We start from the raw sequence: 26,111 nt of genomic DNA, 5'->3' as shown, positions 1-26,111 counted from the left end.
TATCTAAGGAATGGATTGGCTGCATTTATTCTATGCCTCTTTAGACTATCGGACCCGTAAGGTCATTTTTAAATTCCCTAATAAGTCAGTTATTGAGTGGTAAGGGTGTTCTCTAGTGACTAAGAGAAGGTTCATATCATATCTTAGATCCCAGAAATTAATTTCCAAGAGGTATCTTTATCATTTGGTCTGTGCTAAAGATTCTAACTCGGGGTCTTTCTCTACAATTCGTTCCCATGGTTAGTGAATTTTTCAATGTTTCCCCTGATGATCTTCCAAGCATTTCTCCCGATAGGAAAATTGAGTTTAGGATCGACTTTCTTCTGGACCCTCATCCCATCTTTATCCCTCCTTATAGAATAACTCTAGCTGAGTTGAAGGAACTTAAGGAGCAGTTTAAAGATCTTCTTGACAAGGGTTTTATCCACCCTAGTGTGTCTCTGTAGGGTGCTTCCATTCTTTTTATACGTAAGAAATATGGTTCTCTTCATATGTATATTGATTACCGCCAGTTAAATAAGGCGTTGGTGAAGAATAAGAACCCTCTTCCTAGGATCGATGATCTATTTGATCGAATTCGGGGTGCTAAGTATTCCTCTAAGATTGACTTTCGGTCGGGTTATCATAAGTTAAAGATTAGGGATGAGGATATCCCTAAGATTGACTTCCATACTCGGTATGGTCATTTTGAGTTATTGGTCATGACTTTTGGGTTGACCAATGCCCCAACGATATTTATGGATCTCATGAATCGAGTATTTTATCAGTTTTTGGACTTGTTCATAATTTTATTTGTGGATTATTGTTTGTTATATTTAAAGAGTGGGATGGATCATACCAATCACCTCCATATTATGTTACAGACCATAAAGGATCAGCGATTGTATGCTAAGTTTTTGTAATGCAAATTTTGGTAGAATGTTGTTACTTTTCTAGGTCATGTTGTTTCAAGTGAAGGGATTATGGTGGATCCACATAAAGTTATGGTGGTTAAGAAGCGACCTAGACCCATGACTCCAACTGATATTCAAATCTTCTTGGGTTTATCTAGTTAATACAAGAGGTTTGTGAAGAGTTTCTCGTTAATTGCCGCACCTTTAATTAAGTTGACTCAGAAGAAGGTAAAGTTCTTATGGTTCTATTCTTGCGAGAGGAGTTTTTAGAAGCTGAAAGATAAATTGACTTCTTCTTTGGTTTTAAACTTGCCCAAGGGTACTGATGGCTTCATGGTTTATTGTGATGCATCACGTATGGGACTTGGTTGTGCGTTAATACAGTGTGGAAAGGTGGTAGAATATGTTTTTAGGCAGTTAAAAATTTATGAGAGGAATTATCCGACTCATGATTTGGAGTTGTTGGCTGTGGTGTTAGCATTAAATATTTGGTAACACTATCTATATGGGGCCCATGTTGACATTTATTCAGATCATAAGAGCCTGCAATATATATTCACCCAGAAAGAGTTGAGTATCAGTCAAAGGAGATGGCTTGAGTTGCTTGAGGACTATAACATGAGTCTCCATTATTACCCAGGTAAAGCTAATATGGTTGTTGATACTCTTACCAGGTTATCTATGAGGAGTTTAACCTATGTGGATAAAGAGAAATGGTACTTGGTAAAGGATATTCGTTGTTTGACTAATCTTGGAGTTCATCTCTTAGATTCTGAGAATGATTGTGTGTTTGTGCAAGAGGTGGCTGATAACGCTCAAATTACACTCTTGAATGGGTGTAAGTGATCATCGTCAGTATAAAACCCAACTAGGTTGGGGTCGAATCCCACAGAAAATAAGGTGTGAACCCAAGTTGTTTGAGATTTAATTCACTGATAGTTTAATATTTCCTGAAATAGGGGGTTTAAGTTTCACGAATAATTGTTTATCACTTTAATTTTGATGTTTGTAATTAAAAGTTTATGAAATAACTAGAATTATGTTCACTAGGGCTTACGGTATATGACAGATGCTAAAGGTGATTCAAGATTCTCATGGTGGGTAGGATAACAAGCTATCTTTATCGATGTTATGCTCAAATATCTCTCGACCTACTTAAGCGTTTAATTTCCTAATCCTCTCAGACTTAGGGAATTTCTATTCATTGCTCAGATTTTACCTCAGGTTAACCAACCTTGTTACAGCGCTGATTATAAAATGAAGTATTTCCAAGTCCCTATTGATAATTCACTTCCTACTATATTTGATTTCTTTCTCAAGAAAATCAAAGCAGGTGTGTCTACTGTTTGCAACCAACAGACGTCAATTAAAGCTTCAGAATTATCAAGAAATCCTACCACCTAATGAATCTTGAATAATTAGCACCTTATCAAGACCTAACCCTAGATCCCATAATTCAAGTTAATGGAGTTTAGCCACTCATGATGCAATAAATAAGTACAAAACTTGAATTCATAGTTGGGCAGATTAACTTACAACGATGATGAAAATCAAGAAGTGTAACTTGAACTGAATCTTAATACAAAACTCCTAAAATATTGACGATAATCTTTTCTCAACAATAATGTTCTAGAGTGTATTGGAACTCGAGAGAGATAAAAATTGTGCACAATGTATATTGCAAGATATGTTAATGATCATTAGAAAACCCTAAAATCTTCTATTTATACTTGAGTCTAATTAAGGAAATAAAATAACAACTTAAGTAAATTTCTTAGACAGGTGACGCCATTAGGTGATGCCTTATCAAGGGTTTGACACCTTATCAGGAATGGCGTCAGATTTCTTTCAATGTTGACAAGCTCCGCCTAAGGCTGATGATGTGAATAACAATGTGTCAGGAGTATGATGAAGTATCATGGATGTCGTCAGCTCCTCTTTCCTTTTTATAATTTCTGCCTAAGGCTGACAATGATCCTGATGCCTTATCACAACTCTTGATGCCTTGTCACAAAATGTCATTACAACTTCTCTTCAACTCCCATTCTCTGGTTAAGTCTGACGGTGGCCTTGATAGCTTATCACCAGGCTAACGGCTTATCATGAATGTTGTCCGCCACACTTGTCCTTTATTTGCTTCAGAATTCAACCTTTTTGCTTCCATTATTATTGGTTCCCTTGCACCTTATCTTTTACTGCAAAATTAAAGTAAAACCAATCAAATACGACAAAAGTTGCTTAAGACTTCATAATTATTCATGGCTAAAAGCATAAAATGTGTTAGCATTTGCTCACACATCAACACCCTCAACTTAGAATAATTGCTTGTCCTCAAGCAACTAAACACAACCAAGATGATACAGAGCACTTTCAGCAGTCAGTTATTCACTTAAGCTCAAAACATATTGACCATCTCCAAGGTGAGTCAAATTAAAAGCAAGTATGTCTATTATTGAAAACAACCATGCAACTCAAAATGATCGATATATGGCAAAAATTTCGCAATAACAACCAATCATATACCAAGATTACACTATTCAAACAAGTCAGTGACTAGCAATATACCCGGTATGCCCCCACAACAAAGAAATCCCTTTTTCACTCATAGCAGAATTCACATACATAACCTAGGGATAATCACAAGACTCACTCTTAAAATGAAGTTCCAAACATTGCATGTCAAATGCCATAGGCTTGCCCTTATAGTCGGTACCCAAGTCTTCAGACAGGTCAATTAGGATCACTATAGGGTTTTTCTTAAGCTTGTAACGTAGTTCAGGGGATGGTACGATATTCATGGATATTTTAGAGTGACTATGCCTCCTTGACACTACACTAAACTCTTGGGGTTTCAACTCCTAACCTTCTTTTCTTCCTCTCTTTCACTAATCACACATGCTCAAGATGGATACGGTCTTTCTAATTATCATACGCAACTTTATCTTTTCTTATTCTTTATTCACCGCACCCAACTTTTTATTCTTTTCTTTTATTCTTCCTCTCGTCATACTCATTTTGCATCACACACCACTATGATAGCCACCCTCAACTTAGGCTATTGCCTAAGTCAAGGTGCACAGTGTCCAAGGAATACCAGGGCCAAAATAGGTTTATTGTGAAGTAGACAGGATGGTGAGAGGTGTCATAGAAAAAAATACGCTAATTAGGCTCAAAACAGGGATCAAGAGATATTATGCACATAGGGAAGGTTTTTTTTTGGCTAAAGTGGGCTAAAATAAAAAACGACCTATGATCCTTTCCTAACTCATATCGTATGACTATGGCAAGACTAACAGGGAAAGTTCAAGATTCAACACACAACAACAACTGAGTAAGACCTTGCACACACATGGCACACAAGTATCTCACATATCACTACTTATCCGGTTCATACACGTGTTTAACAAAGGTTATTCAATTGCCAAACTAATGCCATAAAAAGATACACCGTGGTCACAAATGGATGCAATTCACACAGTAATATATCAGACCAATAGAGAGGTGCTCAATATTTACAAAATAAGCTAACTACCTTAAGTGCCCGTATTACTCCTAATTATCTACCACAAATTTTTACAACAACATTTTGCCGTACACCCTCAACTTAAAATTAAAAATAAAATGAACTCAGGGTTTAGGGCATACCTGGAGTGAATCAAGCGTGAGGTTTATGGGTCTTCGACCCTACTGCTGCATCATCTGTTGTTTTCTCTCCATCGGGAGTACCTGGCCTTGTAGTGGTTGGAGCCTTGCTAAATGAGGCACCTACAACCCTAGCTCAGATGGCTACCTCTCATTTCTCATTTTTTTCTAGGGACTCTATTCTTGCTTTCTTCAATTCCTCTTTTTCAGCCTTCTTTTTCACCTTCTTTTTCACTCTTCTTTCTTCCTCGCTGTCTGGTTCTTTTTTTATCTTTGCTCTTCTTCTCCCTCTTTTTCTTCTTTGCCTTTGGTGAATCTCCAGTGAGATCAAGTATTGAAATTTTTTCCTTAGATTCATCCACAGTCGGATCTGTCGGCACCATAAATTGATGCTGTGCAACACCCCAAAATTTATTTTTACCTTGTCCAATGCCACTCTAAATTGAGCAAGATCAGCCCCTGATATTTCTTTTGCCCGTGCATCAAATCGATTCTCCAAATCTGCAACCCATTCAGGAAATGTTACAAAAGGATCAAGGAAAGCCTTGATTCTCTTGTCTACTGCAACAGTAAACTATTTGGCAAAGCCATGTAACTATGCCTCACACCATTTGGCTTGTTTAGCCACTTTTTTTATATTAATTAGATGAACTGTGAATCCTGCTACTGTTGTAGAAGATGGGGGGGTTGGGTTCATTCTCAGGCACTAAACCCACATGTGCTAAAGAAGTTGGGTGCGCAGTCTCAGAATCTTGCACCTCCATATTAGGTGTTGAACCAACATCTATAACTGAAGGGTCTGCTGCTACCCCTGCACCTCTATCAAGTCTTAGTCCTGGCTAATTTTCAACATACCATATTGGGTTGTGAGTCTTTCGGGCAGGAATGTCATCATTAATTCCTTCAATCTTTGGCACATTAGCAGCTTGGCACAACTCTGTGATAAGACAAGAAAAAGGATAAACAGTGATGGTTCTCAATATTCTAATCTTCATCTCATCAGCAATGATTTCCCTAAAATTTAGAGGGAGCTTCTACACCATGATTGCTACTAGGATAGCTCGGTCATCACCCAGAATGTTTTCTCTATCAGTGGGCATCAACCAGATATACATTATACCCCATCAAAACTTTGCCTCTTGAGTCAAAGAGGACTTACAGATTCTCTCATTTGGGTTGTCACCCATGTTAGTTCTCCTTCGGCTATGATTTGGCCAACCATGGACGTTATTTTGCTCGATTCTTAATCCGAGAATAGATTGATGGTGCACTGGCCTGAGGAGTGAAGTTGGGGACATACAAGAACCTGTTGATTGTTCTGATTGAGACATCAACCTTTATGCCCCTTACCTAAACTCTATCCACCAGGGGCTGGTCTACAACTTTTTCTCCTGGTCTACACATGTTTTCTAACTGAGCTTGGTAGTTTATGTAAAAATCCCAGACCGGTACAGGGCAAAATGATCCTCCCCCTTTTGTGGTCCATCCCAAGCCATACTCTTGGAACTTCTATTCCACTTTAGGGAACTTGCTCAACCCTTGGGTGGTAATCCTCTTTTCTTCCTAAATCGGCCTTTTAGATCTTTTTCTATCAGTTCTGCGAAGCCCAGCAGTGAAGATGCCCTCTGCTTTGGGAATTTACCATCTAGCATTGTCTCAAACTTCAAGGTTCTTACATTTGATAAGTGTTCCCCAAGCTAGAGACTGTTCATCATCTTGTTATTTAGAGGACGGGGATCCCGATGCTGTTCCCTCAGACTCAGACTCCTCGGACCGTTTCTGTTTCTCTTCTTCAGATTCAATATGTTCAGACTCATGCTGCTTATGTTCAGAATGTTCAGATGCCTCTTTCTTAGAAGTTGTTGTTATTTCAGTGTCCTCACTATCCTCCACCTCAAGTGGTAGGGATAGTGGGGGGTTTTGTAGGGCTTTGCTTTTTTTTTGCTTCTAGAGCTGAGGTTCTTCCTCTTCACAATCAGACTCCTCATCGATGAGTTTCCGACGTACACTTTTCTGTTGTTCCTTCTTGGTTAGCTGAGGAATCTTTCCTTTGGGTGCCATTACAAGGTTCCTGTAGCAATAGAAAAACATTAGTCAATCCTCAAGAGCATAAACAAAAACACATTAATCATTTAAGCTTCATGTCCTTTAAGAAGGCTCATTTATGCTTCAAGTTCCAGGTGTGATGAGATTTCTCGATAATCCATCACAATTATGATAGATAATCATAATTATCATCAACCTCAGATAGAACCTACAAAACTTTATTAACTTTTGATGATATTTTTGATAAGCCATCACAGTTGTGATAGCTTATCATGAATGTCATCAGCTCTTATCAGAACCTCACTTTTGACTTTAACTCAATTTTTGGTCCCATTACTCCTCAAAATCCATGGGAGTTCCAATTTGTGAGCTGACTTTTAAACCTTGGGCCTACATAGCAAACCCTAGGTGCGATTTTTAGTCTCCTTTTAAGTTGAATTTGGTTCAAGCCTCTTGGGAACTTGGGTTGTCATCCATCTATCACTTACCATAAGAAAAGAAGAGTTAAATTTAGAGCATACCTGGTGGGATCCCTTAATATGTTTATACGTACAAGATGAAGTAGGAAGAAATTCTTGATTTTGAATTTCAAACCCGCACACAAGGGAGCTTGCTCTTCTTAATTAACTTGGGGAAATTAGTTGGAATGAGTAAGTAAATAAACTAAGTAAAGAAAGAAATAAACTAAAGAAGGAAATAAAATAACATAGGCGGGAACATGAGGAGGTTCGATTGTGGGTCGGGTCAGATTTTCTGAACTGGGCCCAAAATGGTTTACAAATAAGTTCAAGGTCTTCTTGACGACATCTTGTGATGGCTTATGACAATTGTGATATCTTATCACTTATGTCATCAGCCTTAACACAAAATGCCTTAAGTTTAGCCTATCTGACAATATTTTTGATAGCTTATCACAGTTATGACGGCTTATCAGAGATGCCGTCATGACCTTTCAGCTGACCTCCTTATTTTCACCTTCTCTGTACTAAATCCTAATTATAAAAGTAAAAACATTTGCTTAAACATAAAAACTTTGGGTTGCCTCCCAGTAGCGCCTGATTTACTGTCGCGGCACGACTTGGTTATCTTGACTACTCAGACTTTGCTAAGACAACCTGTCGATACCCCTTTACCATCACATAGAAGACGTCAATGATTGAGAAAAAACTCATTTTTTTTGCTGAATCATGGATAAGTGTATTTCGAAACGTTCTTCTTTGTCATTGAACCTGAACTTTAGCTCATTCAACTCCATGTCTACTAGCACTCTCCCAGTTGCAAGCAATGGCCTACCCAAGATGATGGACACTTCAAAATCCACCTCCCAATCTAAGACCACAAAATCAGCAGGTAGAATAAAATCGGATACCTTTACCAAAACATCGTGTAGTATGCCCACAGGCCGCTTCACAGACCTATCTGCCATTACCAACCACTTATTTGTTAGGGTAGGATCCCCCAAGTCCAATTTTGTACACAACTAGTGGCATTAGATTTATAGTGGCTCCCAGATCACATAGTGCTTTTGTGAATTTTAGGGAACCAGTATTACATGGGATGGTAAATTCTCCCAAATATGCCTTTTTCTGCACTAAAGACCTTGTAGAGATAGCACCACAATGGAGAAGATTGTCCTCCAGCTTATGGCTAACCTTCTGTTTCTTGGTTACAAGGTCTTTCATGAACTTTGCATATCCTGGAATTTGCTCAAGTGCTTCAACTAGAGGCACATTTATTGTCAGCTGCTTGAGCATTGCTATGAATTTTTTGAATTTTGCATCATCAACTTTTTTCTTCAATCGTTAATGAAAAGGAGGTGGTGGTCTTGGAATAGTTTTCAACACCACCTCCTCTTCCTTTTATTTTCCTTATCTGAAGCTTCAACAGAACTATCCAGCTTCTCAGACTCCACTGGACTGCTTTCTTTAGATTCCTCAACAACTACTTCACCACCTACAGATTTGCTCACAGATGGGCCAAGTAACATCTTTCCACTCCTAGTGGTAATTTCTATACATGAGCCATCATTCCTAGATTCTGAACTGTATCACTAGGTAAAGTACCACTTTTTCTCTGGTTCAGTGTTGCAGAAAGTTGGCTCATCTGCTTCTCCAACTGCTTGATAGAAGTGGAGTATGAACTAACCAATTGACTTAGGGTAGAGAATTCACTTTTTATAGTTGTTACCCTTGAGTTGGTAGCCTCAACTCCCTTCAACAATTTTTTTGTCATATCCTCCATAGTTATCTTTCCATAGCTAGTTGGTGCAACATCCCAACTTCCAGGAGGGACATATAAACCACTTCTATCATTATTGCTTCTCTAGTTTCCTTGCTCTCTATCTTTATAATCAAGCTTGTCATAAAAGTTTCGACCTTGATTCCCTTGGATACTTCCTTGGAACCCCCTCTGATTACTCACATAGTTTGCCTCCTCATCTGCATTAGTAGCCACAGTACACTGAGATTCCACAGCTTTGACCTTTTCAATCTTGCCTGATAGGAAGTACTTGGCCAGCAAGTCCATCTGTGTCTTTAGGTGGGGTATGTCTTGGTCTCGCTCCTCATCTCTTTTGCACTGCTCCGTAGTCATACCAATAGAAATAGTCGGGCTAGCTACCACAGAATCCCCGGTATGCCAACCCCGACTCTATTGGGTCATCCTATTCAGCATATCTGAGGCTTCATAAAAAGATAGATCAACAAACGAACCACCAACAGCATTATCTATAATCGGCTTTGTTACAAAGTTGAGAGCACTGTACAAAGTCTCCATCAAGTGTAGGTTCGTCATATTGTGGTTCGAACACTGTGTCAGCTTCTTCTTGAACCTCTTCCATGTCTCATGCAAAGCTTCGGTAGGGAGCTATCTAAAGTTGCTGATCTAGTCTCTCAACTGTACCCTCCTGGAGGGTGGAAAAAACCATTCTAGGAATGCTTCTTTCAAATCCCTCCAGTGGGTGAGGGAATCAGGCGTAAGCTCATTTAACCACATTGTTACCTCTCCAGACAGAGAAAATGGAAACAATCTTAAGCAGATCGCATTCTGTCTCACTCTTGAATTATCAAAAGATTTGTAGATGGTGATAATTTCACCAAGTGCATGTTCGGATCATCACCAGGCAGGCCACCAAACAATCCTTTCAGATTCAGGAACTAAATTATGGTACTTATTATGCTGGATTTTGCACCAGGTGCCAGCGATGGAGGAATGATTGCACCCGTTTCACCTGCTCCATCTATTCTTTCATCATCATCATCAACATCGCATGGGACAGGCTATTGACCATACCTTCCTCTGACTGGACGGTTTCTATTGAAATTTCGCTGTACTGGTACAATAATTTGCTCTGCTCGCCTTGGGTTTTGGGGATTCAGTAATTCCTCATCACCCAAGTCTTCATCACTAAGGTTCGGATAATGTACTTGATAACCCTCGTTCTGTACATTTACTTGAGCTCTAGCTAAGGCTGCCAATTTGTCAGCCTCTTCCTGTTATGCCATTCTTCCTATTCGTTCCGATTTCGAAGTTAGTGGTAATAATGTGTCTCCAAAACTTCTGGTTCTTGTCATACACTATAAAATCCTACAAATAAACAAAAACAACAAATAAACGTAAATCTAGGAAACTTAACTAATAGTCAATTAGCGCATACAAACTTCAGCTTACAACCGTATTCCCCGGCAACGACGCCATTTTTGATAACGCTCAAATTACACTCTTGAATGGGTGTAAGCAATCATTGTCAATATAAAATCCAACTAGGTTGGGGCCGAATCCCACAGGGAATAAGGTGTGAACCCAAGTTGTTTGCGATTTAATTCACTGATAGTTTAATGTTTCCTGAAATGGAGGGTTTAAGTTTTATGAATAAATGTTTGTAACTTTAATTTTGATGTTTGTAATCAAAAGTTTATGAAATAACAATAATTATACTCACTAGCGCTTACAGTACATGACAGATGCTAAAGGTGATTCAAGATTCTCGTGTTGGGTAGGATAACAAGCTATCGTTATCGATGTTTATGCTCAAATGTCTCTCGACCTACTTAAGCGTTTGATTTCCTAATCCTCTCGGACTTAGGGAATTTCTATTCATTGCTCAGATTTTACCTTAGGTTAACCAACCTTGTTACAATACTGATTATAAAATAAAGTATTTCTGAGTCCCTGTTGATAATTCACTTCCTACTATATTTGATTTCTTTCTCAAGCAAATCAAAGAAGGTGTGTCTATTGTTTGCAACTAACAAACGTCAATTAAAGCTTCAGAATTATCAAGAAATCCTACCACCTATTGAATCTTGAATAATTAGCACCTTATCAAGACCTAACCCTAGATCCCATAATTCAGGTTAATGGAGTTTAGCCACTCATGATGCAATAAACAAGTACATAAGTTGAATTCATAGCTGGGCATATTAACTTACAATGATGATGAAAATCAAGAAGTGTAACCTGAACTGAATCTTAATACAAAACTCCTAAAATATTGACGACAATCTTCTCTCAACAATAATGTTCTAGAGCGTATTAGAACTCGAGAGAGATAAATCATGCATAACATATATTGCAAGATATGTTAATGATCATTAGAAAACCCTAAAAGCTCTTATTTATACTTGAGTCTAGTTAAGGAAATAAAATAACAACTTAAGTAAATTTCTCGGACAGATGACGCCATTAGGTGACGCCTAATCAAGGGTCTGAGGCCTTATCAGGAATGGCGTCAGATTTTCTTCTATTTTGACAAGCTCTACTTAAGGCTGATGATGTGAATGACGATGTGTCAGGAGTCTGACGATGCATCATGGATGTCGTCAGCTCCTCTATGTGTCAGGAGTCTGATGATGTATCATGGATGTCGTCAGCTCCTCTTCCCTTTTTATAATTTTTGCCTAAGGCTAACGATGATCCTAACGCCTTATCAAAACTCTGGCGCCTTGTCACAAAATGTCGTCACAACTTCTCTTCAACTCTCAGTCTCTGGTTAAGTCTGATGGTGGCCTTGATAGCATATCACCAGGATGACAACTTATCATGAATGTCGTCAGCCACACTTGTCCTTTATTTTGCTTCCATTATTATTGGTTCCCCTTCACCTTATCTTTTACTGCAAAATTAAAATAAAACCAATCAAACACGATAAAATTTGATTAAGACTTCACAATTATTCATGGCTAAAAGCATAAAATATGTTAGCATTTGCTCACACATCAGTGGCGAAGTCATATCTTGGTGCTACGGTGAAGGATAAATAGGTATTACATCTAATCTTGATACAAGTTAAGAATGGTGTGGGTAAGTAAAAGGTGATGATTTTTTAGATCGATGGTGATGGTATCTTGAGGTACCGAGGGAGGTTGTGTGTTTTTGATGTAGATGGACTGTGAGGTAGAATTTTTGCCAAAGCTCATGAGTCGTGTTATTTGATTCATTCTTATTCGATGAAGATGTATCGTAACCTTAAGGAAATTTATTGGTGAAATAACATGAAGAGGGATATGGTTAATTTTATGGCTAAGTGCATGGTGTGTCAATAAGTGAAGGTAAAGCACTAAGGCCGGGTGGTTTATCTTAAGAGATTGAGTTGACTATGTGGAAGTGAGAAGTAATTAATATAGATTTCGTTACTGGTCTTTCATAGTCTCAAACTAGTATGATTTTATTTGGGTCATGATAGATAGGATGACTAATTCTGCTTATTTTTTGCCCGTGAAGACTAATTATTCTGTCGAGGACTATGCAAGATTGTTTGATCAGAAGATCGTGACGTTGCATGGTGCTCCAAATTCCATTATTTTAGATCGTGATACTCAGTTCTTATCTCATTCTTGGCAGTCGTTCTAGCGATGTTTGGGGACTAAGGTAAACCTTATCATCGCTTTCCACCCACAGATAGATGGACAAGTGGAAAGGACCATTCAGACTTTGAAAAATATGCTTCGGGCTTGTGTAATTTACTTTGGTAGTAATTGGATTGACCATTTGCCTCTTGTAGAGTTTTTATACCATAATAATTACCATTCCAGCATTGGTATGGCTCTATTTAAGGCATTGTATGATAGGAGGTGTAGATCTCCCATTGGGTGGTTCGAAGTTGGTGAGACAAAGTTGCTCAGTCCTGACTTAGTTCATCAAGCTATGGAGAAGGTGATGGTGATTTTGGATAGGCTTAAGACAGCCCAAAATCACCAAAAGTCCTATTTGGACGTTCGATGAAGAGAGTTGGTATTCAATGTTGGTAATCGGGTATATTTGAAGGTGTCTCCCATGAAGGGAGTAATATAATATGGAAAGAAGGGAAAGCTAGTTCCTGATAATTTAGCCACTATTTGATTCTGAAGAGAGTGGGGAATGTTGCATATGAGCTAAAATGTCCTGCAATTTTGGGTTCTATTCACCTTGTGTTTCATGTGTCTTTGTTGAAGAAATCTATGGGTTACCCTTCCTTGGTGGTTCCTATTAATAGTGTTGGCATTTTGGATTCTCTGTCATACGAGGAGGTCCCGGTGGAGATCTTGGATAGAAAAGTTTGTAAATTGAGGACTAAAGATCCAGTTTTAGTAAAATTCCTTTGGAGGAACCATATGGTGGAAGAAGCCACTTGGGAAGAGGACAAATTATCCTAAAAGGAGGATAATGTAACACCCTCAAAATTGGGCATTTTACTTTGGCCCTTCCATGTTTGAAATTTTGATTTTTGACTTAAATTGTGTTTAGACATGTGAATGGGGTGTCTTGGGAGAGTTTTGAAATTTTTGTATGAAGTTCGAGGTGGTTTTGGACCACAGAAGTAGTGAGACTCCGTGATATCCCCGTGTCACAGAGGATAATCTCTGCGATAGAGTCTGTGACACGATGGATAATCTCCACGTTAGGGTCCGTGGCACAGAGGTTAGCATCCGCGATGAGATCCGTGCCACGCCTTATGTAAGATCCGTGCAGTTTTGTTTTATTTACTTGGGGTGAGGGTTATTCGGGCTCTTTCACCTATGTACTATCCTTAAGTATTATATAGCCTATTCCCTTCAGTTTAAGATATTAATATCCCTAATTAAGCTCCTCAACTCAAAACCCAAAGAAAGCATAAGGATTTAATCATACATTCATCCTCTAGGTCCCAAGCTTCAGATTACTATCCAATTCTCATGTGTCAAAGGCATGCTACTCTTCCCCCGCTATTATTTTATCAATAATATGTGTTTATAATTATATCCATGTGATGTAATTGTGGTTTATGAATGTGGATTTGAGGTTTTTGGAATAATTAAAGCTTAAATTGTTTTCCCATGGCTTTAACAAAATTATTCATGCTTTATTATATGTTTTAAAACCCGTTGGGGTGCATAGGGATGGTTAATGGGACGGGGGTCAAGGCATTCCTCCAATTTGATGATTTTGGTATTAAAATTGGTTTGATAATTATGTTCCCTCAACCCATTTGTGTAATTAGTTTTGAAATATGATTTGTCCATCGGTTTGTCTTGCTCATCTATACTATTGCATTGTATAAATGATTAAAAGATTAAAAATGGATTTTGAAGGCCTTTTTGGCTGTGTTTTGACTGAAATTGAAACCTTGGGGGTCGAGGCATTTGCCCGAGTAGATTTGATAAGCAAATGGGGTCGAGGCATTCCACCGAGTTAATGAAATTGTAATTGCAACATGATAAGCTTACAAATATAGGGTATGGTGATACTCATGGTGTGCCTTAATGTATAATTCTGTGGTTAAAGAGTGGGTTATGTTAAGCTTGTTTTAATTTGGACTTAATAAGGGTTATGCAGCTAAACTGTGAAGGTGTGGGTCTTGAATGAGTTGTTCTAAAACTCATGTTTGCCAACATGAGGATTGGTCTTAATGACCTTGTGTAGTTCATACTATTAGTATATTTGTTTCTTGGATTGGCGTAGGATCGAGGAATCCCTTATTATTCTTTGATATCTCTAGTTCATGGGGCTATCATGCACTAGGGTTCTTTCAGCAAGGGGAGCTGAACCCATATATCCCATGGGTGTCTGTTATGACGGTTGAGCTACGTAGTCCAGGATAAAGTTTTCCTATATGCTAAGCCTTATTTCCTTTTCCAGCATGACCTGCTTATTTATCTCTCTCTATATATATACATACATACATACATACATATATATATATATATATATACATATACATACATACATATATTACTATCTCTAATAAGTGGGGATAAGCAGGCACGTCGAATCTTCGACATGCCTGCTTGTGCTGCCTGCTTCAACTGCTCCAATCGTAATTTTACTGTATTATCCCTAATTAATTACTATAGGTTATTTAAGTATTAAAATTTATAATATTTAATAAAAATATAGAATATACATAAAATAATAAATTAATATTTGATTTTTTAAATTAATTCAATGTCTTATATGAGACCCATTTATGCTTTTTTCACAAGTATTTTTATAGTAATTTTACTATATCACTTCTAATTAGTTATTATAAGTCATTTAAGACATGTCTTCTTCGCCGCTTCAATCGTGATTTTAGTATATCAACCCTAATTAATCACTACAGGTTATTTAAGTATTAAAAATTTATAATATTTAATAAAAATATAAAATAGACTTAAAATAATAAATTACTATATAATTTTTTAAATTAACTTGATGTCTTATACGAGGCCCATTTATGCTTTTTCCCACAAGTATTTTTATAGTAATTTTACTATATCACTTCTAATTAGTTGTTAGAAGTCATTTAAGACATGTCTTCTTCGCTTCTTCAATCATGATTTTATTATATGACCCCTAATTAATTATTATGGTCGCATTAGCAAATTAATAATATTTCATAAATGGACACAAAATGATATGACAACATAAAATATTTAATTGATTGTTGAAATTATATTAGTGCCACATGTGTTGACTTTCAAAATTATATCGGTATCACTTAAATTGAAATAGAAGAAAAAGTATTATAAATCACAATAAAATATTTGATTGACTATCGAAATTATAGAGTGCCATATAGATTGACTTTCGAAATTATATCAGTGTCACTTAAAGTGGAATAGAAGAAAAAGTATTATAAATCACAATAAACATTTGATTGACTATCGAAATTATATTAATGCCACATAGGTTGGCTTTCGAAATTATATCAATGTCACTTAATTTGAAATAGAAGAAAAAGTATTATAAATCACAATAATTAAAAAATAAAATTACTTTAATAATTAATTATCTAAATTATATTTGTGTCATATAAATTAAGATAAAAAAATATATACTGGCACAAATCCTTCAATTTCTGGTGTGTGTGTGTGTGTGTGTGTGTGTGTGTGTGTGTGTGTGTGTGTATGATTATGTGCATTGGCTTTGAATGGTTTTGAAATATTGATCATGGCATTATTTTATCCTTGTTTTCTGAGTTGCATGCCTGTTCTCATCCCACTAACTGTCTTCAGACACTGTATCCCCATGCGATGCAGGAATTGAAAATACTTTTACTTTTCCTACGCAGTTATTAGGTGATCGTGGGATAAATCGTGAGGCAGATTAAAGTGGAAAACTTCCATACTTCGGAAGACCTCATTTCATAATTAGGTTTCCTTATGTTATATACTTTCCCTTGATTTAGTTTTAGATATCGTCGGGGGCATATCCCGACCTAGATTGATGTTGGTTTAATAGAGGATTTTTTGATTACTGTGGACTTGGGATTGGTTCTTGAATTCATAGACTCCTTTGAACCATACTTACCTATTTTGTGGTATGTTTGAAATTTCGCTACTACACTTGTGTTGTGTTTCGTTTGACTAGGCAAAGGGGATGGTCTCCAGTCCTTGTTGGACTTGAGATACCTATCACGAACATGAATTTTTATTATTGATTTATTTTGATAGAAAAATTTTTATATGAAAAAAATTGTGTCTTCTTTGAGCCAAAGCACCACAGATGAGTCTCGAGTTTTGCCAAATGATGTCGTTGGTAAGGTACTAGGGCAAAAGCACTCTGAAAGGGTGAGATGCTTGATATTATGAGTTGTTCCTAGTACAATTTTTAAACAAGTTAGTCCTCGTTTTGGTGGTATAAGTGCATCAAGTAGTGGAGGTTCTTGTTCGTTTCAATGTCGAGAAAACTACAACCAGATAATGAATTCTCACAATTAAATATTGAATGCTTTAAAGACTTATATGATAATGAAAGAAGGAATAATACCAAAACAATTTGTGGTGCTCTTTGATTCTCCTTCAATGATTTCTCCCACAGCAGGAAGTAAAGTTCTCTTTGTTTTTTTTTCAATTGAGTATGTCAGTTTACTTAAATTGGTTCTGAAGTTTACTGAATGTGTATGTCAGTTTACTTAAATTGGTTCTGAAGTTTACTGAATGTACTTGATATCTGTATTCATGGATGACATTTGAGGAATAAAGATTATATATTATATATGTTATACTGAAAAACATTAAGAAATACAGTGATAAATTATTATCTATGAAAAAATAAATACAATGATAAATCATTTTTTCAATGATTGATTGTGTAAAAATATTTTAAAACATTATCAAAGTGTTACTTGAAATTTAGGGAGCAAAAAATAAAATATTTGCAGAGGAAATGGATATAAGTTTAACTGTCTTATCAAATATATGGAGTAGCATTACTTGCTGCTGCTGCTTTTCGAAGTGGAGTAGCTCAAACCGCGAATGTTCTATATCGAATTTTACTAATTTGAATGTTAAAAATATTGTGAATTGCAATGATGGCAATTCTCAATTTTGATTGGTCGGGTAGAAGCTCTTCAAGCCTTAGGGATCAAAATACAATTTTAGTTGCAGTAGTTCGTTCTTGTTTTTTAGTTTCTTCACCCTCCCCTGTAACTTCTTCCATCCCACATGCATCCATGACTTATGATGTTGTTGATTGATCAATTTGTATTTATGATGCTGTTTTTAGTTATTCACAGATATAAGTGTTTTATAATAAAGGTTGAAATGTTGTTTAAGTTTTATACTTTGCGTTTTACGTAGCCAAATGATGCGGCTAGTGGATCTATTTCGCCCATGGATGCAAGGAGGTCACGTGATGATAGTGATCATAATGACCATCATTGATTTCACTGTAAATTGTCTTGCATATTTAATTATGACTATGTAATTGTGTGGTTGAAGTGAGTCTTAGAATATTAAAGATTTTGTGTTTAAATTTGATTTTGGAATTTGAAGATGTTAGCTAATGTTGAAATGTGGAGTTTGAAGATACTAATAAGTGTTGAAAACTTGATTTTGAAGCTTAATGATCAATGTAATTCTAATATGCTTGTGAATTACAACATAATTAGTTATATTGTGTTAATGATATCTGAATTGAATAAATAATGAATTGTAGGTTATGCCTGATAAAACAATTAAATTTGAGTTAAAATTAGAATAATTAAATTTAAATAAAGATGTGCGATTTTAAACTGCTGCAATTTGTTATTGAAAATTGAAGGTCCACTAAATAAAGCTCATAAAAAATAATTGTGGAGGTTTTGAACCGCCACAATGTAAATTTATTTTAAACTGTTGCAGTGTTTAAGTGTAAATCTATTTTATAATGAATTAAGTTTAGATTAACGGAGGTCGACACAGTCACACACGAACCGCTACACATTAATTATGACGGTCAGTAAAACACTATCGCAAATAGATTGTAACGACTTTTATTGTAGGGATTTTAAAAACTGCTGAAATTATAATTTGTGGAAATTGCAAATTCCCGTAAGCCTTAAAATTAACCCCACAATTAGATTTTTTTTTTTTATTTATTATTTTTTTTTTGTAGTGGGTGAAAGGTTCCAAATATGAAGGTAACATATTCAACTAACGTTTTATGTTTGTTGAATTCCAAGTAGATTGCACTGAATTTAGGGAAGTTAAGAGTAGCTGTATCCTTTAGTTCCAACTAAATGACAAAAGGGCTAAAAGTGTTCAGCGAATTTTAACTAAAACAACAGAGTAATTATTTTGAGTATCTTTTAATATCTATATCTATAATATTTATATCTATATGTAAATACCTTTAAAAAAATAATTTAAACTTTTTGCCCTTCATTAAAACACTTTGCAAAAGATAAAATCATCTTTTCACATTTTTTCTTAATTTATTATCAATTAATTATTATATTAAAATCTTTATTTGATTTAGGTAAGAAATCATAATATTTAATGATTCTAAATCAATAAGAATTTTACGTTAAATAAAAATAAATTTACGTAGTTGTATGTAAGGAAATATTTTGGAACATTCCTCTCTCTTTTATATTTTCCACCTAATACATGCACGAAGAATACTTTTAATATGGTAATACCATGTTGCGATTTGATTTCATTCAAAAAAAAAAAAATACAAAGCAAACTATAAATAGAACAATAATTCTTTAGTCTCAATCACGTAGAAAATTGATCGTTTATGTTTTTTTCCTTCAAAGAAGTTAATATATTTTTCTTGCAATTCTCTATTCTTATTCTTTTCTTAGCTAAACTAATGAATTTTTTTCCTTGTTTTGTCTTTAAAATTTTATATATTTTGTTGCACTTTTCTATTTTTTCCTCTCCTTTTCTAACGTGTGATCTCTCCTTTTAATAATTTCTCGTGTTTTCTTTTTCAAGATCGAAAAATTCGATGAAACAAACATGTTGCTACCAAATAAAGTAGCTGAAAAAAATCACAGGTTTATATATTATTTATTGTTGTAACATTGTGATTGTTTGTTAATTTCTGATTTTGACAACTACTATTTCCCAAATATATATATATATATATATATATATATATATATATATATATAACCTATAATTTATATCTATAATAAATTAAAAGTGTGAAGACCCTTAAAAAAGTTATTTGAACTTTTTGTCCATCATTAAAAGTCTTTACTTTACACAAAATCATCTTTTTACTAATTTTTTAAATTTAATAATTTAAAATTAACTAAGAATGTAAGAAAAAGAAAAATTTGAGTAACAAAAGAATGAAAATTAAACAAATAAAAGAAAAGAAAGAATAATTAAATTAGAAGAAGAAAAATCATATGAGAAAGAAATAAAAAAAGAACACAGGAAAGGTAAACAATATAAAATTTTGCATAATTTTCCTTATTTAAACCATAAAATTTTATTTTAAAAATTAAGCAGTCTTAAAATATATGATAAGAAAAAAATATAGAGCAAAAATATTAGGAGATAATAATTAAGGAATCCTAAAATATATGGTAAAAAAAATTAAATAAGGATTATCATAAAAAAATACTATGTAAACTTGGAAAAGAATAAAAAGTTGATTAAAAAATTCACGCGTGCAATATTTTACAATTTTATTTCATCTAGAATTCTTAGTTCATGTATATTTATTACGTGTTTTTGATGAACATACTTTCTTTTGGGTTTTAGGTTGTTCTTGTTGTTTGATTTAGAATTTTTTTTTTCTGAAAATCAGATTATAATATTTAATTTATTTCGTATCGATTTTGTAGGTATTTGAAGACGAGTGGTGATGATAATATCAACATGATCGATGAACAAAGTTTTTTAAAGGTAAATTGATATTTGATACCTTATTTTGTTCAATCAATGTTGTGTATAAAAAAATGCTTTTGTTGGATTGAAGATAAAGAATTTTCGACATATGGTTAAGAGTGGAAGGGCTTCATTTATTCCACCACCATTTGATTTGAGACTTATGAATTTATCAACATGATTCGAAGACTCAATTTCAAATTTGATAAGTGTTTTGAAGTCCTACATACGATACAGGCTAAGATAAATAAATATCTTATTAAGTTCATTCTCGAAAGAGAAAGAATTTTCTCTTTCTATAGATTAGTATTTTGATAAACTTCAGAAGTAATATTGTTCAACATATTTACGTTTATATTTATGTCTTCATATCTAACAACTTTTACCATATTTTCAACAATCAAACTATGATAAACAAGTTTCATAAGGAAGTGGTAGTAGCTATAATTGGGAGCTAGGTTTATCACAACTGGAGACACAAAAGGACTTATGTATAGATTAGTATTTTGATAAACTTCAGAAGTAATATTATTCCTCTAGAACTGGCAATAGGTTGAAAGATATTATATTTTATATCTTAACACTAGGCAATACATTGGAAAATATTAAATTAAGGATTTGTCACTTTTTGTTAGCCACAAGAAATTTGAGGTGTAAATGTATGTAGAGCAAGAAAGATAACACCATTAAACATTTTAAGTTCCATAATGTACCAATACTGAAAGGCTAAACTTTCATTACTTAATTTCAGCACCAATTACATCACATATTATTAGTTATACATGCTACAAATAACTAATAATTGTGGTTTACCAAAAAAATAATAGTGAAAATACTTTCTTTATTTAATTATTTTTATTTGTCATGCTTCGTTTTACTAGAGTAAATTTAACTAATTTTCGAAGCTAAATTTAAGTAGATTAGGTCATGATACAGTTTGACTCTCAAGATGCAAAATTTAACAAGTAAAAGTGAACAGAGAGAGTTATTTTTGAATTATTTATTTTTTATTTTAGTTAAAATATTATATTTATTTTATTGCTAATAATTATAACTTCAAATCACTTCTCAGAGATTCTTCACACTTTAATATAATAATATAAACATAACATATATTTTATTGTAAGTACGTACATATTTTACCACCAGAAGTTTCAAGTGGTTAGTGGATCCTGACTTTTGCATTTGTTATGAACTATATTTGTAATATGATTCTTGTTTCTTATATTTAAAATTTTGTTATTTTTGAAGTTATAAATCTTTGATTTTTGAGTATCTTTGAATATAGTTTTAAAACAAGTGAGAGATAATGAGTGACTCTAAAATAAAAACCACTAAAGATGTTGAGTAAATTACCTGAATAGTCACCCATGTTTGAAAAATTACCTGTAAATATCACTTTTGTTTTATTTAGGACAAGAATATCATTCAACTTTTCTTGTTTTTCTTAAAATATACTCACACCTCAAAATCTTTCTCTCTTCTACTTGAAATATCATGTCATTAAACTTTCATTTTTTTTTTTTATAAATGTATAACTTATCAAACTTATTTAACTAAAGGTTTATCCTAATTCTTTTTTTTTTTAAATACACATGAAATATTAATCATTAAAGATTAATTTAATTACACCAAAAGCTTAGTTTATTTTATTTGATATGTACTCTTCAAAATTTCTTTTACTTAATTATTTATTTCACCACATAATAATAGGTTTAAAATACAAGTACTTATATGAATTGGTACAATAATTATTTTTGTCGTTTATTTTATTTACTAAAAATTCTTAAAACGTAAAGGAAATAAAATGATTAATTTCATATTTTAGACCTTAAGTTTGTTATTTATATGAGAATAAGAGAATAATATCCCCTTTTTTGAAGGAAAGAAAAATTATGTAGTCTTGAAACAAATAATTTTTTGTAAGAAATATTAACAAAATGATACCTTCTTCAGTACTATTACAAATGGATTTTAAAAATATTACTCAATCAATTATTCTTTATTTTTGATGTATTTAGAATGAATTACGTATATAAATTAGCATTTAATTGTATAATAAAATAAAATATAACTATAATGATCACAAAAAAAAAAAATTAAAGAAACTAAATTAAAAATAATATATTTTTTTATAAATTCTTATGTCTTATTTTATGAATTTACTTGATTTATTTATGGACAATAACTTGTAAAAATTTGGAAGAAAAAAAAATCAGCTTTTATCTTTATATTTATCAAAAATTATCTTGCATAAAAATTTGCAATTAATCTATGTCCAAATTAAAATTTTCAGGTAATAATACATATTAATTTTTTTTTTTATTGAATTTTGTTTGGCAACAAAATATACCGTAGGTTTGCCATCAATGTTTTTAAATAATAAATTATATTCTTTTACTCTCTATTACTCTATATTTGAAGGTAATATAATATCTTTGGAAAATATTAATCCAAAAATTCTTTTGTATAATCAAAAAAAATGAATTTTATTCTTTTATTTTCATATAAATAACAAATTTAATATCTAAAATATATGAAATCTGTCGTTTTTTATTACTTTTACATTTTAAGAATCTTTAATATATAAAATAAATAACAAAAAAGAATTAAATGAGTACCAAATTTTATAAGTACTTGAGTTTTAAATATTATTAAGTGGTGAAATAAATAAGTAAATAAAAGAAACTTTGAAAAGTACATATCAAATAAAACAATTCAAGCTTTTGTGTAATTAAATTAATCTTCAATGATTAATATATCATGTGTAATTAAAAAAAAAAGAATTAGGATAAAACTTTAGTTAAATAAGTTTGATAAGTTAACTAGATCTATTTATATAAAAAAATAAAAATTAATGACATTACATTTCAAGTAGAAGAGAGAAGGTTTTTAAGGTGTTAAAAATATTTTAAGGAAAATAAAAAGAGTTAGGTGATATTCTTGTTCTAAATGAAATAAAAATAATATTTGTAGGCATTTTTTCAAATATGAGTGACCATCTAGGAAATTTACTCAAAGATGTTAGGTTAGAAGGTTACCTGTATATTGCTAATGAAGTGGCCCTATTACTATATATCAACAACTTCACTAGTGAACAACCATTTTTCCTGCATCTAGCACGAATTACACTAAATTAAAGCAGTTGCCAGAAGCAACAGTAATTAAATTTTATGAGAAAGGAAAACAAATAGGAAAATAAAAGGGAAAAGGACATTGTATAGGAAAATATAATTTATGTTTCCAGTATTACAAAAAATTCCAACTCCCTAAACATATTACAAAAATCTCAACTTATACACAGAATACTATGTATATGTCGTATGTTATGTATATTAATAGGGAGAGAGAGTAAAGTAATTTAAAAAGTGGTAGAGAGTATAATTACTCCCAAAAGGGTTGATATTTATGTTATTTATACTTTAAAAAAATAATAACCCAAATTTGAACATATGGACATATGATGTCTAGTCAGCAAAAGAAATATCACTTTATGGCCATTTGACATCTTTAGCCCTTCCCTTTGTCCATTGAGCCATTTCGGCCCTTCCTTTGGCCGTTCGGCTCTTTACTCCTTTTTATTTTGTTACAAAATTTTTAACTGAAAAATATTTTATATTTTTTATTATAAAAAAATAATAATTAAATATAATTATATAAAAACTGTATAATTGTTATATAAATATGTATCTATATAAGATATATGTATAGAAATTATATAGTTCTATAATATATATATATATATGTGTGTGTATAGAAATTTATAGTTGGTGTATAAAATACACATTCGAATAATAATTACAGCTAAAGGTTGTATAGAATGTGTATAAAAGCTATATAATTATTATATAAATTGTGTATAGAAACTAGATATATATATATATATATATATATATATATATATATATATATATATAAAGTGTATAGAAAATATATCATTTTTGTATAAAATCTGTATATGTATAAAATGTGCATAGAAATTATATAATTATTGTATAAAATGTGTATAAAATTATATAAATTTTGTATAAAATGTGTATAGAAACTATATACATAAGGCGTATAGAAACTATATTATTGTTGTATAAAATCTGTATATGTATAAAATGTGTATAGGAATTGTGTAATAATTGTATAAAACATGTATTTATATAAGTATCAATATGATATAGGGGGTGTATCAATATGGTTATAGGGTTTGTATCGATATGGTGTAATGATTGTATCAATATGGTATAGTATATGATACTTTTTGTCTATGATGTGTGTAGTACATGATGTACGTAGAAACTATATCACTGTTGTGTAAAAATATTTATATCACTATTATATTATGTTGTATATATGTAGACATGTATTCTATTGTTCTACAATAATACAATTAAGAAAATATTTTTTTTTTTAAACAAAGAGCTGCAAAAAAAAATCCTAGCCTGAAACCTCAAAACACACCCAATTTCAAACAAAATTCAATTTCAATTGGAGTTGTTGTTGTTGTTTGCATGAATGAGTAAATGAAAAAAAAATTAATTGGTGTTCATGATTAATTGGAGAAGAAAGTCAATTGTAGGTGCACGTTCATGATGATGTTTACTAAAATTAAAAACTACTAGAAAGTTTTTGTTTTTTTTTTTAAAAGGGAGCAGCGAGTTAAAAATACAAAATCATCAATATTAAAAGAAAAAAGAAGGAAAAATCAAAGAAGGTTGCGCAAACTAACAAAATGGCTAAGAAATAAAATTTGAATTCAAGAGCTATTTTGGTGAAAATACTGTGGCCCGACAGACCATTTTTATCCTTCTCCCAAAAAAAAGGAAAACTAGCACAAATATTTTTTTTATAGCACAACCATCAATATTGTGCTGAGAGAAAATGCATATGGTAAGTCAGTCATATGTTAATCATAGAAGGGATCTGTGACTACCTTGCAGTCTTGCTAATACTGTCTGTCTGACACTTGCGTTAATTGGTTTCGCCAAAAAATCTCACATTAAAAATTGAATAAGATAAAAAAAAAATCTATATATTAATCAGTGGTTAGAGACCTTTAATTTTAAGGAAAATCACATGAATTTAATTTTAATAAAATAAGGTCACATCATATTAAATTTATTTGATCTAGCTTAACAAACTTTTAAAGGGAGCTGACGATTCAGTAGAAAGATAATGAAGATAGTATAGAGTAGTTTTCATGTTGTAGTATACATAGAGTTGAAAATAAGGCCAAAAGATGAGTAAGGATTAATATTTGTAAGCTTCATTATTTTGTATGTACAGTTTGTAAGTTTTATTGTTTTGTATGTTCGCACTTCGCAGCATTAAAGACATTCTTCATGTGCTCCCATAAATTGTAATTCAAGGGTACAGTAGCATCATATCAAGGTGTATTTTTGCATAGGCGATATAGAATCCACAATTTGTTCCGAGTACTTGGTTAACAAGGAACTATGTTCTTTCATCATTCAAAGTGCGATAAAACTCTTTCTTAATTTAGACTATTTCTGAGGTGAATGGCCCTATCCTAGCGTCAAACTCTCTCCAGACATTTCTCAGCCTCTTATTAGATATTATAACACTTAGATCCTCTCTAAAAGACTCCTGCTCTGTGATGCTACTCCAGTTCCATTGATTAGAAAAGAAGGAAAATCGGGATTGACACATAGGAAAGGACAACGTTGACATTGCTTCACTAACGAAATATTTACCCTAAACCTATTTGGTGCAGCTCGAAATTAATTGCACCAAATTGTTCAATGATATATCCATATAAATTTATTAAAAGATGAAATTATAAAATTTATAAATTTATAAAACTCTTACGTCATAACAACTTCTTGAGTGTTGAATAGAAAAAGATAAAAATTTATAAAAAAACTGAAATTTGTTATGAAATATAAAAGCAAGAACAAGAATCGAGGAAAATTCAAATTCATACTTGAATCCCACTAGCTCACCGAAAACTAGGCCTTTCATCCCTGTTTTT

The 26,111-nt window shown here is 32.8% G+C and overlaps 1 long non-coding RNA gene across 6 annotated transcripts in view; it reads right to left on the bottom strand.

Moving 5' to 3' along the window:
• Positions 1-2,937: 2,937 nt before the first annotated feature.
• Positions 2,938-26,111, bottom strand: part of LOC107877770 — a 36,998-nt gene continuing 13,824 nt past the window's right edge. For 2 of the 6 annotated variants that reach the window (XR_001676504.2, XR_001676505.2), the window contains exon 3: positions 10,946-11,694. This is a non-coding gene — a long non-coding RNA (uncharacterized LOC107877770). Of the gene's footprint in view, positions 3,089-10,945; positions 11,695-23,169; positions 23,245-26,111 lie in introns of those variants that run through there. The other 4 variants (XR_007048934.1, XR_007048935.1, XR_007048932.1 and 1 more) reach the window with 4 other exon arrangements.

This window comes from Capsicum annuum, unplaced genomic scaffold, assembly GCF_002878395.1.
Source record: "Capsicum annuum cultivar UCD-10X-F1 unplaced genomic scaffold, UCD10Xv1.1 ctg1183, whole genome shotgun sequence".
NCBI lineage: Eukaryota > Viridiplantae > Streptophyta > Magnoliopsida > Solanales > Solanaceae > Capsicum > Capsicum annuum.
The sequence above is the reverse complement of the archived record's forward strand: the minus strand, read 5'-3'. Positions and strand labels throughout refer to the sequence as shown.